This window comes from Pan paniscus, chromosome 6 (assembly GCF_029289425.2).
Source record: "Pan paniscus chromosome 6, NHGRI_mPanPan1-v2.0_pri, whole genome shotgun sequence".
Classification (NCBI taxonomy): Eukaryota; Metazoa; Chordata; class Mammalia; order Primates; family Hominidae; genus Pan; species Pan paniscus.
In genome coordinates, this window is record NC_073255.2 from 184265117 (window position 1) to 184284707 (window position 19591).

Below are 19591 nucleotides of genomic sequence, written 5' to 3' on the forward strand. Positions count from 1 at the left end.
GGATATCTAAATGACCCTTATGGGAGACCACTAGTGTCAGTCCTGGTTCAACTCTAAAGGCCTGAAAATCATGAGTGCTGATATCTGAGGGCAGGTACTCAAAAAGAAGAAATTTATTCTTTCTCCACCTTGTTTTAAATTCAGTCCCTCCATGGATTGGATGATTCCCACGTTGGTGAGGTGGTCTTCTTTACTCACTGTACTGATTCAAATGCCAATCTCTTCTAGAAACACTTCATAGACACACCCAGAAATGACGTTTTACTAGCTACCTAGGCATCCTTTAGCACAATCAAGTTGACACATAAAATTAACCATCACACAGGGGTTAGCGTTTGGGCATGTATTTTCGAGGGATTCAGGTGAATGTATTACAAGATGTGAAAAATAGACTTTGGAGTTAGGCAAAACTGAGTGGAAAACATGGATCTGCCACTCACATTGAGGAATTATGATCATGCCCATAATTCTTTAGAGCACAAGTTTCCCCCTTTTAAAAATAATGATATTTTAATAATTGTGATGATACTAGCTTCACACATGTTGTATTAGATAATAGTGTGCATTGTAAGAAAATATGTATGAAGCAATTAGCTCCCTGCTTTGCCAATAAATGGCTATTGTTAATTTATTGATTATACGGATTTTATTTTTCTAATTAGAGTAATTCCATTGACTTCAATTTCTATAGAGTTCTTCTTTCCTTTTATGCAGCAGAAGTTACAAAAGAGAATGTGACATGAATCATATCTGTATTGAAAATAGACATATGATGACTAATTTTGTTCTAAATGAAGAATGTTTTCTTATGGAATTATTGTAAGAATTAAATGGAAAAAAATGTATGTGAAGTACTTAGCAGTTAGCATTTAGTGTTAGCTACTATTATCAACAATTCCCTAAAACCTGCTAGGGTTACAGTAACCATGGCAACACAAACTCTATTTTATTTAGTAATATATTTATTTTCTAATTGACAAACAAAATTGTATTTTTTCACTATATATAATATATTGTTTTGAAGTCTATATACATTATGGAATGACTAGGTCTAGGTAACTAACATATGCACTGCCTCGTATAGTTATCATTTTTGTGGATATTTTGCATTCATTCTCTTAGCATTGTTTAAGAATACAGTATATGGCTAACTATAGTCTCTGTGTTGTATGATAGACGTCTTTAACTTCCTCCTATCTAATTGAAATTTCATATTCTTTGACCAATATCTTCCCAACCACCATCCACCAACTACCCCAGCCCCTGGTAACTACCATTCTATTCTCTACTTATATGAGATCAACTTTTTAAGATTCCAATTATGAGGGCAATCATGCAGTATTTGTCTTTGTTTCTTTGGTTGGTTTGTTTCACTTAACATAAGGTCCTCCAGGTTCATCCATGTTGTCACAAATAACAAGATTTCCTTCTTTTTCATGGCTGAATATAGTATTCCACTGTGTATACATACAGCATTTTCTTTATCCATTCACCCATCAATGGATACTTAGATTGATTCCATCTCAGCTATTGTGAATAATGCTGCAGCGAACGTGAGAATGTAGATATCTCTTTGACATACAGATTTCATTTCCTTTGGATATATACTCAGTAGTGAGATTGCTGGATCACTTAGGAGTTCTGTTTCATTAATTTTTTTTTTTTTTTTGAGGAACCTCCATACTGTTTTAAATACTGGCTAGTTTACATTATCACCAACATCAGGCAAAGGTTCTCCTTTCTTTACATCCTCACCAACACTTGTTCTCTTTTGTCTTTTTGACGTTCTGAGAAGTATGAGGTCATGTCACATTGTAGTTTTAATTTGTCTTTCCCTAATGATTAGTGATGTTGAGCATTTTTTCATATAACTATTGACCATTTTGTATATCTTCTTTAGAGAAATTTAGAGTCATGGCTCATTTTTAAATTGAGCTATTTGTTTTTGTTTGTTTGTTCTGCCATTGAGTTGTTTGAGTTCCTTGTTTATTTTGGATATAAACCCCTTATCAGATGTGTAGTTTGCAAATATTTCCCCCCATTCTGTAGGTTTTCTCTTTGTTGATTGTTTCCTTTGCTGTAGAACAGCTTTCTATTTTGATGCAATCCTATTTGTCTGTCTTTGCTTTTGTCGCCTGTGCTTTTGAAGTTATATCCAAAAATCGTTGCTCAGAAAAATGTCATGTAGCTTTTTTTTTCTATGGTTTTTCAACGAGTTTCACAGTTTGGGGTCTTATATTTCAGCTTTTAATCCATTTTAAGCAGATTTTTATATATGGTGTGAGATAAGGATCTAATTTTATTATTCTATATGTGGGTATCCAGTTTTCCCAGCACCATATATTGAAGAGACTGTCCTTTCTCCATGGTGTGTTCATAGTACCTTTGTTGAATATTATTAGTTATAAGTACATAAATTTATTTCTGGAGTTCCTATCTTGTCCCATTGTTCTACACGTCTGTTTTTATGCCAGTGTTGTGATGTTTTGGTTACTATAGCTAGGTAGTATATTTTGAAATCAGGGAGTGTGATGCTTCCAGTTTTGTTCTTTTTGCTCAATATCACACACTCCTTTCTAAACCTCATCATCGTTTAGGGTATATAATACAGTTGATAAATGCATATATAATTATATGTCTTTTCAAATAATTGATAACCTAAACTTGATAACCAATCATAGTTTTACATACTAACTGGCAGTTCCTTTCTATCTTGCCCTGAATCTTATTTTATAGACATACATTTCCAGGATGTTACATGAGCCTTCAGTTTAGCTCATCAATACTCAGCTATCCAAAAGTCCTCATTGCCTTGCAGCAGTTTTTCCCAATACCAGGGCCATGTTCTTAGCTGGCTTTGAAAAATGTTTTGAAGAGGCATCTTCTCCAGAAATCTTTTGAGACTGATCTCCCCAAATATGAATGGTGCTCGGATTATTTTACTAATAATTGAACCTTCTAATGCTTTTCTCTTTGTTATTGATTTCTTTTGTGGCATTAATTTTTAAAGTGCTTGATTTCCCAGTTGATTATTTGCTATATTAATCATATGTCTTTCAAGGTCTTGGCTTTGTTAATACTGTCTTAACTGACAACAGAATGAAGACTTCTAACTTTCAGGTAAGGATTCCGCGTTTTTTATTCAGGACAGGTCCAAAAAATGGCAAGATAACAGCAAAGGGAATCATTTGCCTGCAGGCAGTTTGGTTAAAATTCTTCTCCCTTAGTTCTCATATACACATTATAATTTGCATTTTAATTTTACTGTCTTCACAACCACGAAAGCATATTTAGGTAAATGTGCTAATTAGATCTTTGTAAACAACCATATGTTATTTTGGTTTATGAAATTTAAAGAGCAATTAAAAACACATATATTTACTACTTATAGGTGGGAGTGGGAATGACTTTAATCTGCAAAGTGTAAGTGAATCTGAGGAAAAAACTAAATTAGAGATGTGTTGAATGATCTTTTGGAAGAAACTAAAAGAAATTTGAAACTTTTCTTCAGAAAACCATAGGGCCACACGATGCTACACATTGAGCTTCACCATAATTAAATCAAAATACTTGAAAATTATATTTCAAACCTCTTTTCAACTACTGTACTTACCTTAGAGAAATCTTCAAAAGAAATCTGTGGTGTGTTTATTGTTAATGAAAGCATGTCATTCTTTCTCTGGTGACTTATCCGTCTTTATCAGTTTCCCTGTGAAGAGCAGAGTGATATATATGAGTGTGATAACTTAAGATGACATCTTATAGTGCAATCGATTATCTGAAAGATTTAAGGAAAAAGCTCTCTGAAAAAACATAATTAAGAAAATAAATGTGTTTAGAAATATAATAAAGATCTTTTATGGTTTTGGTTCAGGAACATCCATTTCTATAATATGATACACTGAGGAAATAGTCTGCCAATCATCTAAATAACACTTGTATTTTGATTTTTATTGGTTTGGCTTCTCCACAAAGAAACTAACAAATCATTAACAAGGATTAAGAACAAAAAAGTGTCTAAAGTTTTTTTAGAAATGGATTGAGGAAGTAGATTAAAAGGAGACTCAGAGAAAAGAGACAGTTTTCTAAAAATATGGCCACGTTGTAAATGTGTGTTTATTTTCTCACCAATAAAAATAGGCAATATGTTGTTTATTGCCTGGATAGTTGGACTTGACTTGGTTTTTGGCTCCTGATTTTTGGTCTGAGTCTAAGGAACCAATAAAAATCTCTTGGTGTGCCTCATAAGTAACCCCCACTTGACCCCATTCCAGGAGCTAAAGAATCTCATTGCTTCAACAAATTCTCCTGAACCTTGCTTTGGAATTATATTATTTATTTGTAATAGTTATTTTCTCTTTGCCTTAGTTGATTTAAGAAGTCTAGTATCATGTCAGGATCATAATGTATAGATACAGAACTCCTTAAAAATAAACCCCAAATCTAAAATCAGGATTGAAAAAAGGACAGAAGTGAAATCAACCAAAGTAAATGTTTAAAATATGCATTCTTAGCTGTGCTTATTCAAATTGGTCAACTCTGAATATCTTAGTTTCTTTTTTTTTTTAATTCCACTGGTTACAGATTCCAAATTTCATCCATTCCTTCTTGCCTTAAACTGTGATCTGTAACCTGTGCCTTCACTCAAATTACCATGTCAGCTCTTTTACAAACATCAAATAGCAAAGGGCAATATGGATATTTTATTAGACTTGTACAGATCAGAAACAAAAACTGTGCACACAGGTTCAGGGGACTATGTGCAGCATTTCTGTAAGGAAATACTGGGTGTGAGGTATAGAGAGAAAACTTTCCCATCATCAAGTTCCTGGACACTATGGTGCTGCACTTGTCCCACTATAATTCCTTTAAAGTATAGCGACTACTTTTCACCTTTATAGTAACTACGGTACTTCTAAAGGGCCACTACAATAGCAATGAGAATATCATCTGTTTTTCTTGGAGGTGGTAGTTTTCATCAAGCATATCAAGACATATGAGAAGATGGTACTTAAAATATTCAGCCAACAGTATGTCCTGGGCATGGACCAGAATGAACACTGGCCGAAGTGCTAAAGCAATATATTGGGGCCCTGGCTGTTTCTGAGATGTGGGGACTTTTGTGAGGTCTACCCCAGTGTACACCTGGAGTAGATTCAGGAAACCTAAGCCGTTGATGTTTACCAGTTATACAAAAGTATCTCAATACCTGAACTGCTGTGGCTATACCAGGGCATGTTCACTAAATATCAGCCATGGACTTTGCAAATTTAAGCAAGCAGACATAAAAATAAGTCATACAGTCATTCTGATGTTCTTGCCATTGCACATGCTCTCTCTCTCTCTGTCTCCCTCTCTCTATATAATTTATTATACAATACATTATAATAAATAGTATGTATAATAATAAATAGCATAAACTAATACCTACAAAATATATAATAACATATTAGTCGTATTAGACATATTCTTATACACAATTAAATTTTTATTAATAGAATAAACATAAGGCTGGAGTGCAATTAATGCAAAATTAATATATATGTTATATAACTCATGTATAAAGACAGAATATTTAACACTAGAATATTTTGTTATTCTTGTTTGGCATTGCTTTCAAAGTCCATTTCTGTTCCACATAAAGAAATTCATTTCAGGTTTTCATAGTCATAACCCACATATTTGAAAGGGGAAGTTTCATGTGTATGAGATCATAGACCAAAGAGCATATTTGTAACCATCATTGGTTGTTTTTGTCTGTTTCATTTAGTTTTTATAGAAATAGAACGGATTTGGAAGCTTACTGTAAATACTGTGAAATGGCGAAGACTTAAGAAGCTTTTCTTAAATCTCTAAACTGCTGAGAGCATCCTAGTATGACAAAGTGGTGCCGTCCTTTAGTACTTAAATAAATATCATTCTTCCTGAAACACTACAGTTAAACTCAGTGGGTCACTTTTGTGCTTTGGGGTGTAAGACCCCAAATATTAACCTGAGGAACCTAAAAGCACAACAGAGCTTTCTGAAACATTTTCCCCCATGCTAGATGGGGTTTGGTCTAGGAGAAAAGTTTTGCTTCTCTTCCCAGTGGGTCTTGTTTTAGAACTCTCTAGAGCAATGAGCTTCTCTGGTTTATCTTCCATCTTGTTTATTGTACCTAGTCTCTGACATGCAGAAATGACTTAATAAAGGTTTTCTGAATTCATGTAATTCACCTCCTGAAAATTACCACCTTATGATCTGAAAAAACTATCTGCTCAACAGAAAGTTACTCATATATCTGCTTCTATAGATACAGTAGTCTCCCTTACCCATGGTTTAGCTTTCTGTACTTTCAGTTAACTGCAGCCAACTGTGGTCTGAAACTATCACAGTATTTTGCAAGAGAGAGAGAGAGAGACTACATTCATGTAAATTTTATTACAGAAAACATGGCATATATGGGATTTAGTGCTATCTGTGGTTTCAGCATCCACTGGGGTCTTGGAATGTGTCACCCATGGATAAAGGGGGAATTACTCTGCTAGATTTGGTAAAAAGGCAGACTAGTGGAGAGATCTTCTGAAAAAAGGAGATAGGAAATGTTACTGAAGAGAAATAGAAAATATTGTATTAATTTATTAAAAGCAAAGGTTATTAGAAGGTATTAAATTTTTGATATAATGTAGGTGACAGTGTGAGTGGGGAAAGACCTGTAACTGCAACAAGGGGATGAAATTCCCTATCTTCTAGCCATACTCCAGTACATAAACGGCTTAAAAATAATGTATATCAAAGCAATGTAATAAAGGATTACCGTGATGAATTTTATGAGATTAAGCTGCAGTTAATTTCCTTTTGCATTTAAGATTAATAAACTGCTAATTAGAATATGCAAATAAGGGTTTCTGAAGCCTAAAATATATTCCCTAGCATCTTACCCATAAATCTTATTCAGTAACTATTTTGTTATGTAATTGGGGAATAACAGATTGATGAGCCAATCTAATTATGTGAAATTTACATGTGTATGGTATTTTATAATAAAGGACATGAACTAATGTTAAAGTAGTGGAAAGTAGTTGTAACATTCGTTATAGTTATTAATTACAAAATTTAACTTAGTTTGAAAGTACTTTGTGCCATATAAGCTATCAGCCACACCAAGTACTCTTACTACACATCTGGTGCATAATTGTCGGGTGAGACTGAGCCCATCAGCAATTACAGCAATTATTGGGACTCTTACATTTACAGCTCACACACATCACACCCAAGCACACATTTCTGGAATATTGCTGATCATCCAGGGACCTAGATAACAACTAATTGCCTCATTATGCAAAGTGGGGAAAGATATTCGTATTTCTTACATCTTCTGTTCTACATTATACACATAGAGATGCCTGTTTGACAGCAAGCAACACATAAAAGAATATTAGAATTATTTTTGTGCCCAGTTAAGGTTTTTTGGGTTTGGCTTCGACTTTTTCATAAAGTAAGCATCTTCATGAGGCTGGAGGACATAAAGCAATTTGAAAGCTATTATGAGTAAAAAAACATCTAAAGGGTTTACACACACACAAACACGATGAAGGAATTAGGAAGGACTCTAATGATCCTACTATTTACTACTTTGGCAAGATACCAAATGGAATAAGAATTAAAATTCTATTGAAAATTAATTCAACTGAGTGGACAGAATGCTATGAAGTATTCGGGGCATTTTCTTTCATATAATATATAACATTTACTAATATATTCAAGTAACAAAAGTTACCTTTATACAGTTCACCTGTACTCTGTGTATTTGTACAACATTCCCATGAAGGACAAATGTAATTAATTTAATCCCAATTTAAACAGGTAAAAAATGAAACTTTGATATATGCAAACTGCAATTTGTAATCAATAGTGAGAAAATGGAAACTGCAGCCTTTGCAATCCAGTTCTGTGTTCTTTATACCTGTGTATTGCCAGATCTATGTGTGTAAATAAAATTCAACAAAGAAATACCTGATAAGATAGGTTTTGTGGGCATTTATAGCACACTTAGTGAAAATATATAATATCACCAAGCCCACCATATTAGACCACTTTTATCTTATTTTTCTTACTTTAATCAATATTTCATTAAATTTGACCTAACTTTATGTATAAAGATACTGGTATGAACAACAATTACCTTGTCCATATTATTATCTCTTCCAGCTTTTTCAGAGCAGTTTGAACAAATGAATAAAAACTTGAGAAACATAAAAGATGCCTAACTAATACATATGGCACATGCATTATAATATTAAAAGGGAAGAATTCTCAACTTGTTATGTACACACTCAAGCTTTTTTTTTTTTTTTTGAGTATTCAATTAGCAGAATAACCCTACAGAATCCGTCATTATCCTGTCTTCACTGTGAACAGAATAGAAAATTCCTCTTCTTTTTTTTTTAATGACTGCCAAAATCTAGGGCACTTGGTGTTGATGCATGACTAATTACTAATGTTTCAACAGAGTAAGTCAGATTCAAATTGTAAAGGCACACAAGTGAATTTAAAACCTACTTTTTCATTCTTTGATAATTTCTCTACCAATGGAGGATAAGAAGAGATGATGCCGGTTTGAAATTCCTGACAAAAACTTAAAACTGCTTTTACCCTGTCTGGTATACTATTATTTTATTCTAACTGTGAGAAAAGTAGTAATGAGATCATCCTATTTCAACTACCGTGACTTTAAAGAGAACATGACAGATACAATTTTTCAACAAATTAGGCTGTTTTCTGAAATACTAACCAAGTTTGCCTTTTCAGAATAAAATGTTACAAGAGCTGCTTCTGGCCCTAATGTGCCCTTATCAGCATGTGTGTTTTTAATGTGGTTAAGGTTTAACATTCATTCCAGCTTCACCTATAGCTTGTCAGTATGCTTTATCACCATGCATTTTAAACACATTGAAGAATATAATTTCTACGCCCAAAATTATTAAAGCCCCTACAAGGAACTTTACACTTTCAAAAAAATAATTATTTTCAAATATAAACACCTCTTTATATCTTGACTTTTAGATCCCTATAAAAGCCAATAAGACAAATTTGATCCAATGGGAATTCTTTGTACTGGCAAAAAATATTACATGAACGATAATATAGGAGACCCTCTGTTATGTAAAATTACGCTATTTATTACTTTAGCAAGTTCCAATAGAATAATTGTTGATGGCCCTGAGGTGTCACATGATCCTGAATTACTTAATTGTTACATATATTCAGGAAAATAATAATGTTAACTGCATCATGCTCTACTCTAAGCTTCAAGAAATTGGTAATACAAATATTCTATATAATCTAGCATTCTCCCTAAATATTTGATCATTTTTGACAACTACATTGAATGAGAGTTTACCATACTTTTTTAATAAAAGAAAAAATATAGCTTAGTTAGCTATTGATGAGACCTACTAGAAGAAATTAAAACTCATATCTTATGATTTATCACAAAGCATTTGAGCACAAAGCATTTGAATTTGATGTTAATTCACCTTGGCTGTGACTCACTGAGAATTCTGGGTTTTATAGATGGGTAGATCACTTCCTTTTCATGTAGCTTTTTTTAATATTGTTGACATAAGAGGATCTGAAGTATCATTTCTTCACATCCTATTTCACCGGTCATTGTCATCTCAAAAATCTATTTCCTCTTGCATAAAACCTCAGTGTTTAAAGCTATAAAAGCAAACACAGCAGTGAGGAAATTTTCCCCTGGGTCTATTTGCCATATGCTTTAAAACAGAACTATTTGAACACCAAAATCAGCATTCCTGAACTTGCGTATAGAGACGTTTGTTTTCTTTTCCCACCTGCATAAGGGTAAAGAATTCAGGCTTGCAGAATATCCTTTGAATTCTAAAACCTTGCTGAAAAATCATTTTTATACTGCAGAGTGATGACTCTTGCTACCTTCTTATGATTGGAAGGGTTTCCAAGAGAAACAAGATGGACTTGACTTCTCTTGGAAATATAACTCAGAGTGTTTGAGAGATTTAGAAGTTATTCTTCTGTGACTTTCTAGATATTCACTTTTAATTATAAGTAAAATATGTTTCAGATCCAAACAATGGTGACTTCATTCATTCATTCATTCAAAAAATGAGTGTATTATGTTTTCACTGTGTTTCCTTCGCAGATATTCTTGGCACATCAGATAACACAGTGAAAAAAAAAAAACAGATGACAGATCATCACCTTCTAAAGCTTATATTCTACAGGGGGAATAAAAAAACAGAAACGTATACATACACGCATGCATATACACGCACATAAATTTAATAGCATGACAGATGGTAATCCTGCTATGGAAAAAAAAAAGCAAGAAAAAGGAATAGTGAGTTTAGGATGAGGTTTGGAGGGTTAAAATTTGAACAGAAATTTGAAGGAGATGAGAGTACAGATATCATGCTATCTGGGGGGAAGATTGCTCCAGGTTCTAGGACTAGCAGGTGTAAAAGCAATTTGCTGGGGAAGAGCACGGAGGACCATGTGTCCAGAAAGAGAAGTTAAGTAACCAGGAGTGAGGGGCAGACTTATTGAGGCTGTGTGCAATTAAAGGGGATGTTGACTTTAAGTGAGAGGGAGGGTCATTAGTGGCATTTGAGCAGAGCAATGAAATATTCTACTTAAAAAAAATAATAAGCTAACTTTAGCTGCTATACACAAGGAAGCAGAGGTGCCAGTTAGGAGATTATTGAGTATTTTAGGAAGAGATGAGAGTGTCTCAGACCTGGGTGATAGTGATATAGGTGATGAGAATCAGACAGATTCTGGATATAGTCTGAAGTTTGAGACATTTGGCTTTTGTATTCAATATGAAATATGACAGAAAGGATGACTTGAAGGTATTTGATTTGAGCAAGGAAGAAGTTGCATTTATTAAGATACAAAAGAATGCAGAAAAAGAAGGCTTGGGGGAAATGTCAGAAGTTAGCTCTAGACTCTTGAAGTTTTAAATTCAAAATAAATATCCAAGTGGGAATATTGAGTAGATGATTGCATATCTAAGTTTGAATTTCAGAGAAGAGGTGTATACTATAAATATATATGTGGATTTTGTCAGTGTGGAATTGGTATTTAAATCCAGGGGTCCAATTAAAATCACCAAGAGAGTAATGTAGATAGAGAATGGGAGATGTTTGAAGACTGAGCCTTGGGATATCCAAGACTCATAGTTTGTAGAGATGAGAAAAACCACAAAAGAAGACTGAGAAGGAACAGCCAGTTAAGTAAGAGTAAAATCAGAAGAGTTTAGGCTGTCCTGGAAGGAGGATTGATGTTTCTGCTAAAGTGATGCAATGATATTGCAAATGTAATATACTTGAAAGACACCAAGAGGAGAGGTATTGGAGGCAGTACATTTTTGCTTAACAAAAAAGCAAGGGAAAAGGACAGTAGATAGAGAGGGATAGTGTAAAAAAAAAAAGCTGTATAATTTTTAAAGAGAGGGTTATTAATGGGTACAAATTTACAATTAGCTAGAACTGTAAATAAGACCCATTCAATAGCTCAGAAGGGTGACTACAGTTAACATTTATCTATTAGATATTTCAAAATAGGTAGGAGAGAATAAATCAAATGTTACTAGTATAAATAAAAGATAAATATTGAAGGCAATGGATATTCTGATTAACCTGATTTGACCTTTAGAGATTATATACATGTATCAAATTATCACTTGTATCCCAAAAATATGAACATCTATTATGTATCAATTTAAAAAGTTGGCTAAAATAGCAGTACTTTTGTTGGAATGAATTCATAGAAAAATAAATGATAATGTATGTGAATGAAGAATTTCTGGAGAATTAAATTTCTGCAGGTAATGATGGAATATAGTATACAAATGGGTGCATTGCCTTGTATACAAGTAAGGATAGTTTATCCAGAGTGATAGGAGAGGTCTATGGGCTCATTCACAGGTCAGTCTGTGAATATTGTGATGAAGGCTTTGGGATATTTTTTCTGATTCTTTTATTTTCTTAATGAAGTAAGAAGCTGAGAATGAGAAAGTGTAGAAGCTTAAGAAGGAAATGTTAGGCAATAGAAATCAAGGAAAAGAAGGAGAATGAATGAAATAGATGTCAGTAGTAGAAGGGCAGATGGCAACAGAGGCTCACATGGGTTTAAGGGTCATGAAGACCATGCTTCATATTGTTAATGTTTTTCTAGAGCCATATTTGACCATGGGTAGGAGGAGTAATTTAACCATTGTACAGAGATTCTCCAACTGTATATAAGGCAGCAACAGAGTAGCAAACACAAGTAAATAAATGTAATGACCAATTATGGGGGAGGAGCAAATTAAGAGCATGAGGAAGAGAGAGAAGGCAAGGGGCAGAATCAGTACACTGTAAGTTCTAATGCTGAAGTTAGGGTACTAAGAGTGAACTCTCACCTTCTCTATGATAACATCCATATTTACATAAAATCTGTACACAAACATTCTGATACAGTATAGCATCTTCCATTTTCCATTGAGAATGATTCTCATCCATTTGTGCTATTCCCATTTTGCAAGGAGGACCTTCTTATGTTGGGAAATTTTAATGATTATAAATGCTCTGCATATAATCCCTGCTGACGGAATCTATGCTTCATTGATGGATGAATGTACTCAATCATGATGCGGAAGAGGGCTACATGGTACCTTCCACCAACAGCTACTTTTTCTATTCTTCTCTCTCTCTCTTTAAATATTTTGCCTTTAAAAAATATATCTTCTTACCATTTGACGCATTCCTGGGAAGGCTGTTCTTATCAGCAGACATTGCTGGAAATAAAGAGAGAAATTGTAGAAGGAAGACCAGTTATTAAAGAACAAAATGTCGATAGCCCCAAAGAGAGATTTAATTTTAAAAAGCAAAGCTAAAAATAGCAAAAATAGAAAAAACACAAACAACAAAACCTCTAAAACTCTAAAATGCCTGAAAGAGTACTTTTCAAATGCAAGCATGCATGCTAACTTCACATTTCCACCCCCACTTATCACTCCCACACTTGAGCCTCACAGCTCACATAGCCGCCTTTCTCCTGAGTATGACAGCTCAACTCCCAGAACAGCCTATCCGGTCACAAACCATAACTGATCATTTTTGTGTGCTTCTTAGATTCTGTTTGCCTGGAAGCAGCTTTTCTTTTAACATTATTTTTCTTCTACAGATGAAAACGGAAGAGAGGAGAATAAAAGTTCAAGTGTAAGACTGAGAGGTTCCATACCAGCGAGCCTGGCACCAGGTTGAGCATGTATCGTAGGGAAAAGTTAGAGACCACACAAGCCTCTGTGGTTATACTATGCTGCAGAGAAGAGGGCAAATTAAGCTGCAGGTCCACCTTACAAGAATTTTGTGAACAGCTGAATGTTATAACTGTTATGAATACCTGCATCACCTAACTTAACCAAATGAAACTCACTCGTGAATTCCCTACTATACACATGTCAGCATTCTGAGGTTTTAGTGATTTTCTTAAACACCAGAATACTACCAAGGGGTCACTCAAAATCAGTGCTGGGAATGTTGTAAGAAACAGTTATTCCCCTTATTTAACCAAATTTTCTGTCACAAACTGCATAATTCCAAGTTTCTGGATCTTATTTAACCCTCGGGGAAAAACCAGTCCTTGAATTAAAATTAAATATAACATTATTCCTGAAGTATTACAGGATTTTTTTTTTATTTCTTGAAAGCAGAGTATTCATAATTACTACTTTTTTTTTTTTTTTTTGAGACAGCATCTTGCCCTGTTGCCCAGGCTGAAGTTCAGTGGCACAATCTCAGCTCACTGCAACCTCCACCTCCCTGGTTCAAGCGATTTTCCTGTGTCAGTCCCCTGAGTAGCTGGGATTACAGTTACGCACCACCAAGCCCAGTTAATTTTTTGATTTTCAGTGGAGAAAGGGTTTCACCAAGTTGGCCAGGCTTGTTTGAACTCCTGACCTCAAGTGATCCTCCCACCTCAGCCTCCCAAAGTGCTGGGATTACAGGTGTGAGCCACTATGCCCGGTCTCATAATTACTTTGATCTTCCTCTCATATAATTAAAGAAATCATTCTATCATCTTTTCTATCACATTATTCTCTTTACACATTTGTCCAATTTCTTTCTGCTCCTCTGTAGTGACAGTTTTAAAATCTTCATTTGTTCTTGCGTTATTATATACTGATCAAAACACCAAAATATACTTTGTGCTAAACATTTCATTGTGCACTATGGATGATTACAAAATCAAGTAAAAACACAGCTTCAGCTCTGAAGGTATGATACAGATAAATACCACTGTGAAAATTTTGTGTGATTAAAGATAAGTGAGATTATTGAAGAAAGTAGGTTTTCCTAGAGTCAGGATTTGAATTAGGGGTTATTCACAGAAAGAATAAAAAAAAAATTCAAATTGGAGGAGATAGTATGTAGAAAAGCTGGATTTGACCCCGATGACTTGCCCCCATCCCTTTTATTTCAGCAATATTTTCCTTTCAACTAAAGCACCAATGCAAATTATGCCAGTTTTTTTCTCTCTGTAGATTGTGTGGCCTGAGGAACCACGGTGTAGGAGCCAATCAGTGCCAAGCATCCCTCACCAAATTCCGCCTCCAGTCTCCCTTCCTTCCTTTCTTCCTCATTGTCTACAGAGGGTGCCCAGAAAAGAATCTTACTGCCTCCTTTTCCAATGATTTACAGGATAAATTCCAGATCCTTAGCATGGCCCACACTTTTCTCTGTGTTGTGGCCCTGTTTCACTAACGTTACCTTGCTCGGCTGGCAGTTTCCTTTCTCTAAAATGACTTCTTTCCCTGTCCACCAGGCAAACTGCCTAATATTGCAAGACGTAACTCTGATACCACCTTCTATACAAAGTCTTCCCTTAGGCAAAATGTCTAATCTTTTCTCTACTTCTTTAAAACCAAACAGGTTTCTTTCATTTTATTGCATTTCTGTGTAGCTTTCCTCTGAGATTTTTGAAGTCAGGGGCTCTTCACTCAGCATTACATCAATACATCATTACCGACCAATGACTATATCTCAGACATTGTACCAGGCATTTACGATGATGGTGACCACAATCATACATAGACTCTTGCTTCATGAAGTTTATCGAGTAACAAAAAAGGTATCCACAAATAATTACACAAATAATTAATCTTAATATATCATAAAATTACACAGCAATATGAAAACAGATTCTGGACTGTTGGGGTGGGAGGCAATATTAGGAGTCACAATTTTTATGTATATATGCTTTTCTTTTGATAAATTAGAATCATTTATAAAACTTTTAAAGTTTTTCTTTCAATTATCATTGTATATTTGAATAATACAATTAGTCATCCACTTTGAGTTGTATTGACCTTAAATTGTGTATTTTGATTCTCCACTGTACAGATGAAAAAATTATATTGTATTTGCAATGTAATTATTGCTTATTATACTTCCCCCTACTCTGCCTCAAAATTTTGGTTAGTTATATTATTATTTCAGCTTTTCTAGCAGTTATCTTTATATAGCAGTGAACTTGTGACTGGCTTTTAAGTCCAAATCCAAAATAAATTTTTGGTTGATAATTTGTGTCTGTTAATGAGTAAAACAAAGGGAAAACATTGAAGATGAATGTCAGAACTTCACTCATTCATCAAAGATATAAATGACAATCATAGATCACATTAATTCAATTGGATTAATTTGATTAATTAATTCAATTATGATTGCTTGATCATAGATTAAGTTTTAAGTTCTGAAAAAAGATTTTCTCAATTTTTTGGTACTATTCTATATGTAATGACTGCATATAGGCACAACACACTTTTAAGTTTCATCTGTATTATTAACATTTTTTTCCATTCTCTCTTCAGTTTGACAGTCAAAAAAGCAGTAAGTCAAACCCTGATTTGCAGCATTTGTCAATTTCCATGGTATAAATATTCCCTGTGTGGCTTATTTAAAGCTTCCAGCCTACTCTCATGGAATGCAGAGAAGAGCACAGAGAGATAATACATGTTATTTGAAAGACTCAATATTATCACAATATCTACTCTTCCTAACTTGATCTACAGATTCAGTGCAATCCCAGTCAAAATCTGAGTAAGCTAGTTTATGAATGTTGACAAAGTGATCACCAGCAACATACCACAATGTAGGATTTCCCCCACACATTTGCGGTGTCAAGAGCATAGATACTAGTAAAGTGTAGTAAAATCCGTTAACTTATTTACTTGCAAATGTATATGCTTAATATTTTCAATAAGCTTTATTTTATTATCAGAGAAGTTTTAGGTTTACAGCAAAATTAAGCAGAAAATATGGAGTTTCCATATTCCCTCATCTTCACACATACTCAGACTCCCCTACTATCAACATCCCACACCAGAGTGGCTTGATTTGTTACAATCAATAAACCTATACAGACACATCATTATCAATCCAACTCCACAGTTTACATTAGGGTTCACCCTTGCTGTTGAACATGCGTGGGTTTTGACAAATGTATAATGACATGTGTCTACTACTGTAGTATCACACAGAATGTTCCACTGCCTTAAAAGTCCTCTGCTCTGGTTATTCATCACTCCACTTCTCCAGATTCTGACAACTATTGATCTTTTTACTGTTTCCATGGTTTTGCCCTTTCCAGAATGTCATATAGTCTGAATCATACAGTATTGCCTTTTCAAATTGGCTTCTTTCATGTAATAATATGCATTTAAGCTTCCTTTGTGTCTTTTCAAGGCTCAATATCTCATTTCATTTTAGCATTGAGTAATTTGTCATTGCAATATACCACAGTTTATTTATCCACTTACCTACTGAAGGACATCTTGATTGCTTCCACTGGCAATTATGAATGAAGTTACTATAAACATCCTTGCACAGACTTTTGCGTGAACATAAGTTTTCAACTCCTTTGGGTAAATACCAAACAACACTATTGCTGTATCCTATGGCAAGAGGAAGTACAGGTTTGTAACACACTACCAAAAACTATCTTCCAAAGTGGCCATACCATTTTGCATTTTCACCAACAATAATAAGAGCTCCCATTGCTTCACATTCTTGGCAGCATTTCATGTTGTCAATGTTCCAGATTTTGGCCATTCCAATAGGTGTGCAGTAGTATCTAATTGCCATTTTAATTTGCATTTCTCTGATGACATGAGCATTTTTTCTTATGCTTATCTGCCATCTGTATATCTTCTTTAATGAAGTATCTGTTAAGATACGGACCATTTTTAATTGAGTTGCTTTCTTATTATTGTGTTTTAAGAGGGCTTTTTTCGGTATAGTTTGGATGACACTCCTCTATCAGATGTCTTTTGCATACCTTTTCCTCTAGTCTTTGACTTGTCTTTTTATTCTCTTGACATGCTCCTTCACAGAGCAGAAAACTTAATTTTAAGAAAGTCTAGCTTGCCATTTTTTCCCTAAAGTGTGCCTTAGATGTTGTATCTAAAAAGCCATTCTGACACCATAAGTCATCTAGATTTTCTCCCTTGTCATTTCTAGGAGTTTTATAGTTTTGCATTTTACATTTAGGTCTATAATTCATTTTGAGTTCATTGTTGTGAGGGGTTCAAGGTGTATGTCTAGATTATTTATTTAGTTAGTTAGTTATTTTGCTTGTGGATATCCAGTTGTTCCAGCCTCCTTTGTTGAAGAAAACTATCCTTTCTTCATTTTAGTTCCTTCATCAAGATCACTTGGCTATATTTACACAGATGTATTCCTGGGTTCTTTGTTCTGTTCAGCTAATCTATTTGTCTAATCTTTTGCCAACACCACACTGTCTTATTACTTTAGTTTTATAGTAAGTTTAAACTTGGGTAGTGTCAGTCCTCCAACTTTAATCTTCTTTAATATTGTTGGCTATTTTGGGTATCTTGCCCCTTTACATAATCTTTAAAGATCACTTTGTCAACATTCACAAAATAGCTTACTCAGATTTTAATTGGGATTGCACTGAATCTGTAGATCAAGGTAGGAAGAGTAGATATTGTGATAATATTGAGTTTTTCAAACAATACGTATCAGCTATTCATTTAGTTCTTTGATTTCTCTCATCGGAGTTTTATAGTTTTCCTGTTATAGCTGTTGTGCATATTTTGTTAGTTTATTTCTAGGTATATCATTTTTGGGGGGCGCTGATATAAATAGTATTGTGCTTTGAATTTCAAATCTTACTTATTTATTGCTGGTACATAGTAAAGTGATTGACTCTTGTACTTTGACCTTGTATCTTGCAACCTTACCACAATTTCTTATTAACTCAGATAGTTTTTTTTGTTGTTGTTGATTCTTTCAGATTTTCTACATAGACAATGATGTCATCTGTGAACAAGCACACAGTTTTATTTCTTCCTCTCCAATATGTATACCTTTTCTTTTATTTTCTTGTCTTATTGCATTAGCTAGGACTTTCAGTACAGTATTGAAAAGCAGTGGTGAGAGGGGACATCCTTGCCTTCTTCCTGATCTTAGCAGGAGAACTTCAGGTTTCTAACTATTAAATACATTAGCCGTAGATTTTTTGTGAATATATTTTATCAAGTAGGAAGCTCCCCTTTATTACTACTTTATTGAGCATTTTGTTTTGCTTTGTTTTTTAATCATGAGTGGGTACTGGATTTTGTCAAATGCTTTTTCTTCATCTCTTGATATGATCATGTGATTTCTTTAACCCATTGATATGATGGATTACATTAATTGATTTTTAAATGTTGTATCAGTCTTGCATATCTTTAATAAATCACAGTTGTTCATAGTATACAGTTCTTTCTATACATTGCTGGATTGGATATGCTAATATTTTGTTGAGGATTTTTACATCTATATTCATGAGAGATAATTATCTGTAGTTTTCTTTTCTTATAAGGTCTTTGTCTGGTTTTGGTATTCCTCAAAGTATGAGTTAGGACATATTCTCTCTGCTTCTACCTTCTAGATAAGATTCTAGAGAATTGATATAAATTTCTTCCTTAATTATGTGGTAAAATTTACCAATAAGTTGATCTGGGCCTGCTGTTTCCTGATTTAGAAGGTTATTAATTATTGATTCAGTTTCTTTAATAGATACAGGCCTATTCAGATTGTCAATTTATTCTCATGTGAGTTTTTCAAAGAATTGGCCCATTTCATCTAGGTCATCAAAATAGTGGATTTAGAATTTTTCACAGAATTCATTTGTTATTCCTTTAATGTCCACGGAATCTGTAGTGATGGCGCCTCTTTCATTTCTGCTAGTAGTAGTTGATGCCTTCTCTCTCCTTTTTTGTCAGTTATCCTGGCAAGAGGCTTATCAATGTTACTGATCTTTTTGAAGAACCTGTTTTCAGTTTTGTTTATTTTCTCCATCAATTTCCTGTTTTCAATTTTATTACTTTGTGCTCTAATTTTCATTATTTTTTTTTCTTTGCCTACTTTGGAATTAATTTACTCTTCTTTCTTTAGCTTTTTAAAAAACTAAGGCAGAAGTTTTTATGGCTGATTTTAGATCTTTCTTTTTTTCTAATATATGCATTTAGTGTTACAATTTCCCTCTAAGCACTCCTTTCACTGCATCCCACACATTTTGATAA

The 19591-nt window shown here is 34.0% G+C and overlaps 1 protein-coding gene and 1 long non-coding RNA gene across 2 annotated transcripts in view; one reads left to right on the forward strand and one right to left on the reverse strand.

Annotated features, from left to right (window-relative positions):
* The window catches only part of LOC117981147 (uncharacterized), a 29028-nt gene extending 14706 nt beyond the window's left edge, over positions 1–14322 (reverse strand). Inside the window, exons 1-2 of the long non-coding RNA XR_004672687.3 lie at positions 12755–14322; positions 3614–3709 (exon numbers count right to left, since the gene is read on the reverse strand). This is a non-coding gene — a long non-coding RNA (uncharacterized LOC117981147). The remainder of the gene's footprint in view (positions 1–3613; positions 3710–12754) is intronic.
* Positions 1–19591, forward strand: part of CNTNAP2 (contactin associated protein 2) — a 2297635-nt gene that overhangs the window by 1556523 nt on the left and 721521 nt on the right. The gene's annotated exons all lie outside the window — the stretch shown is intronic.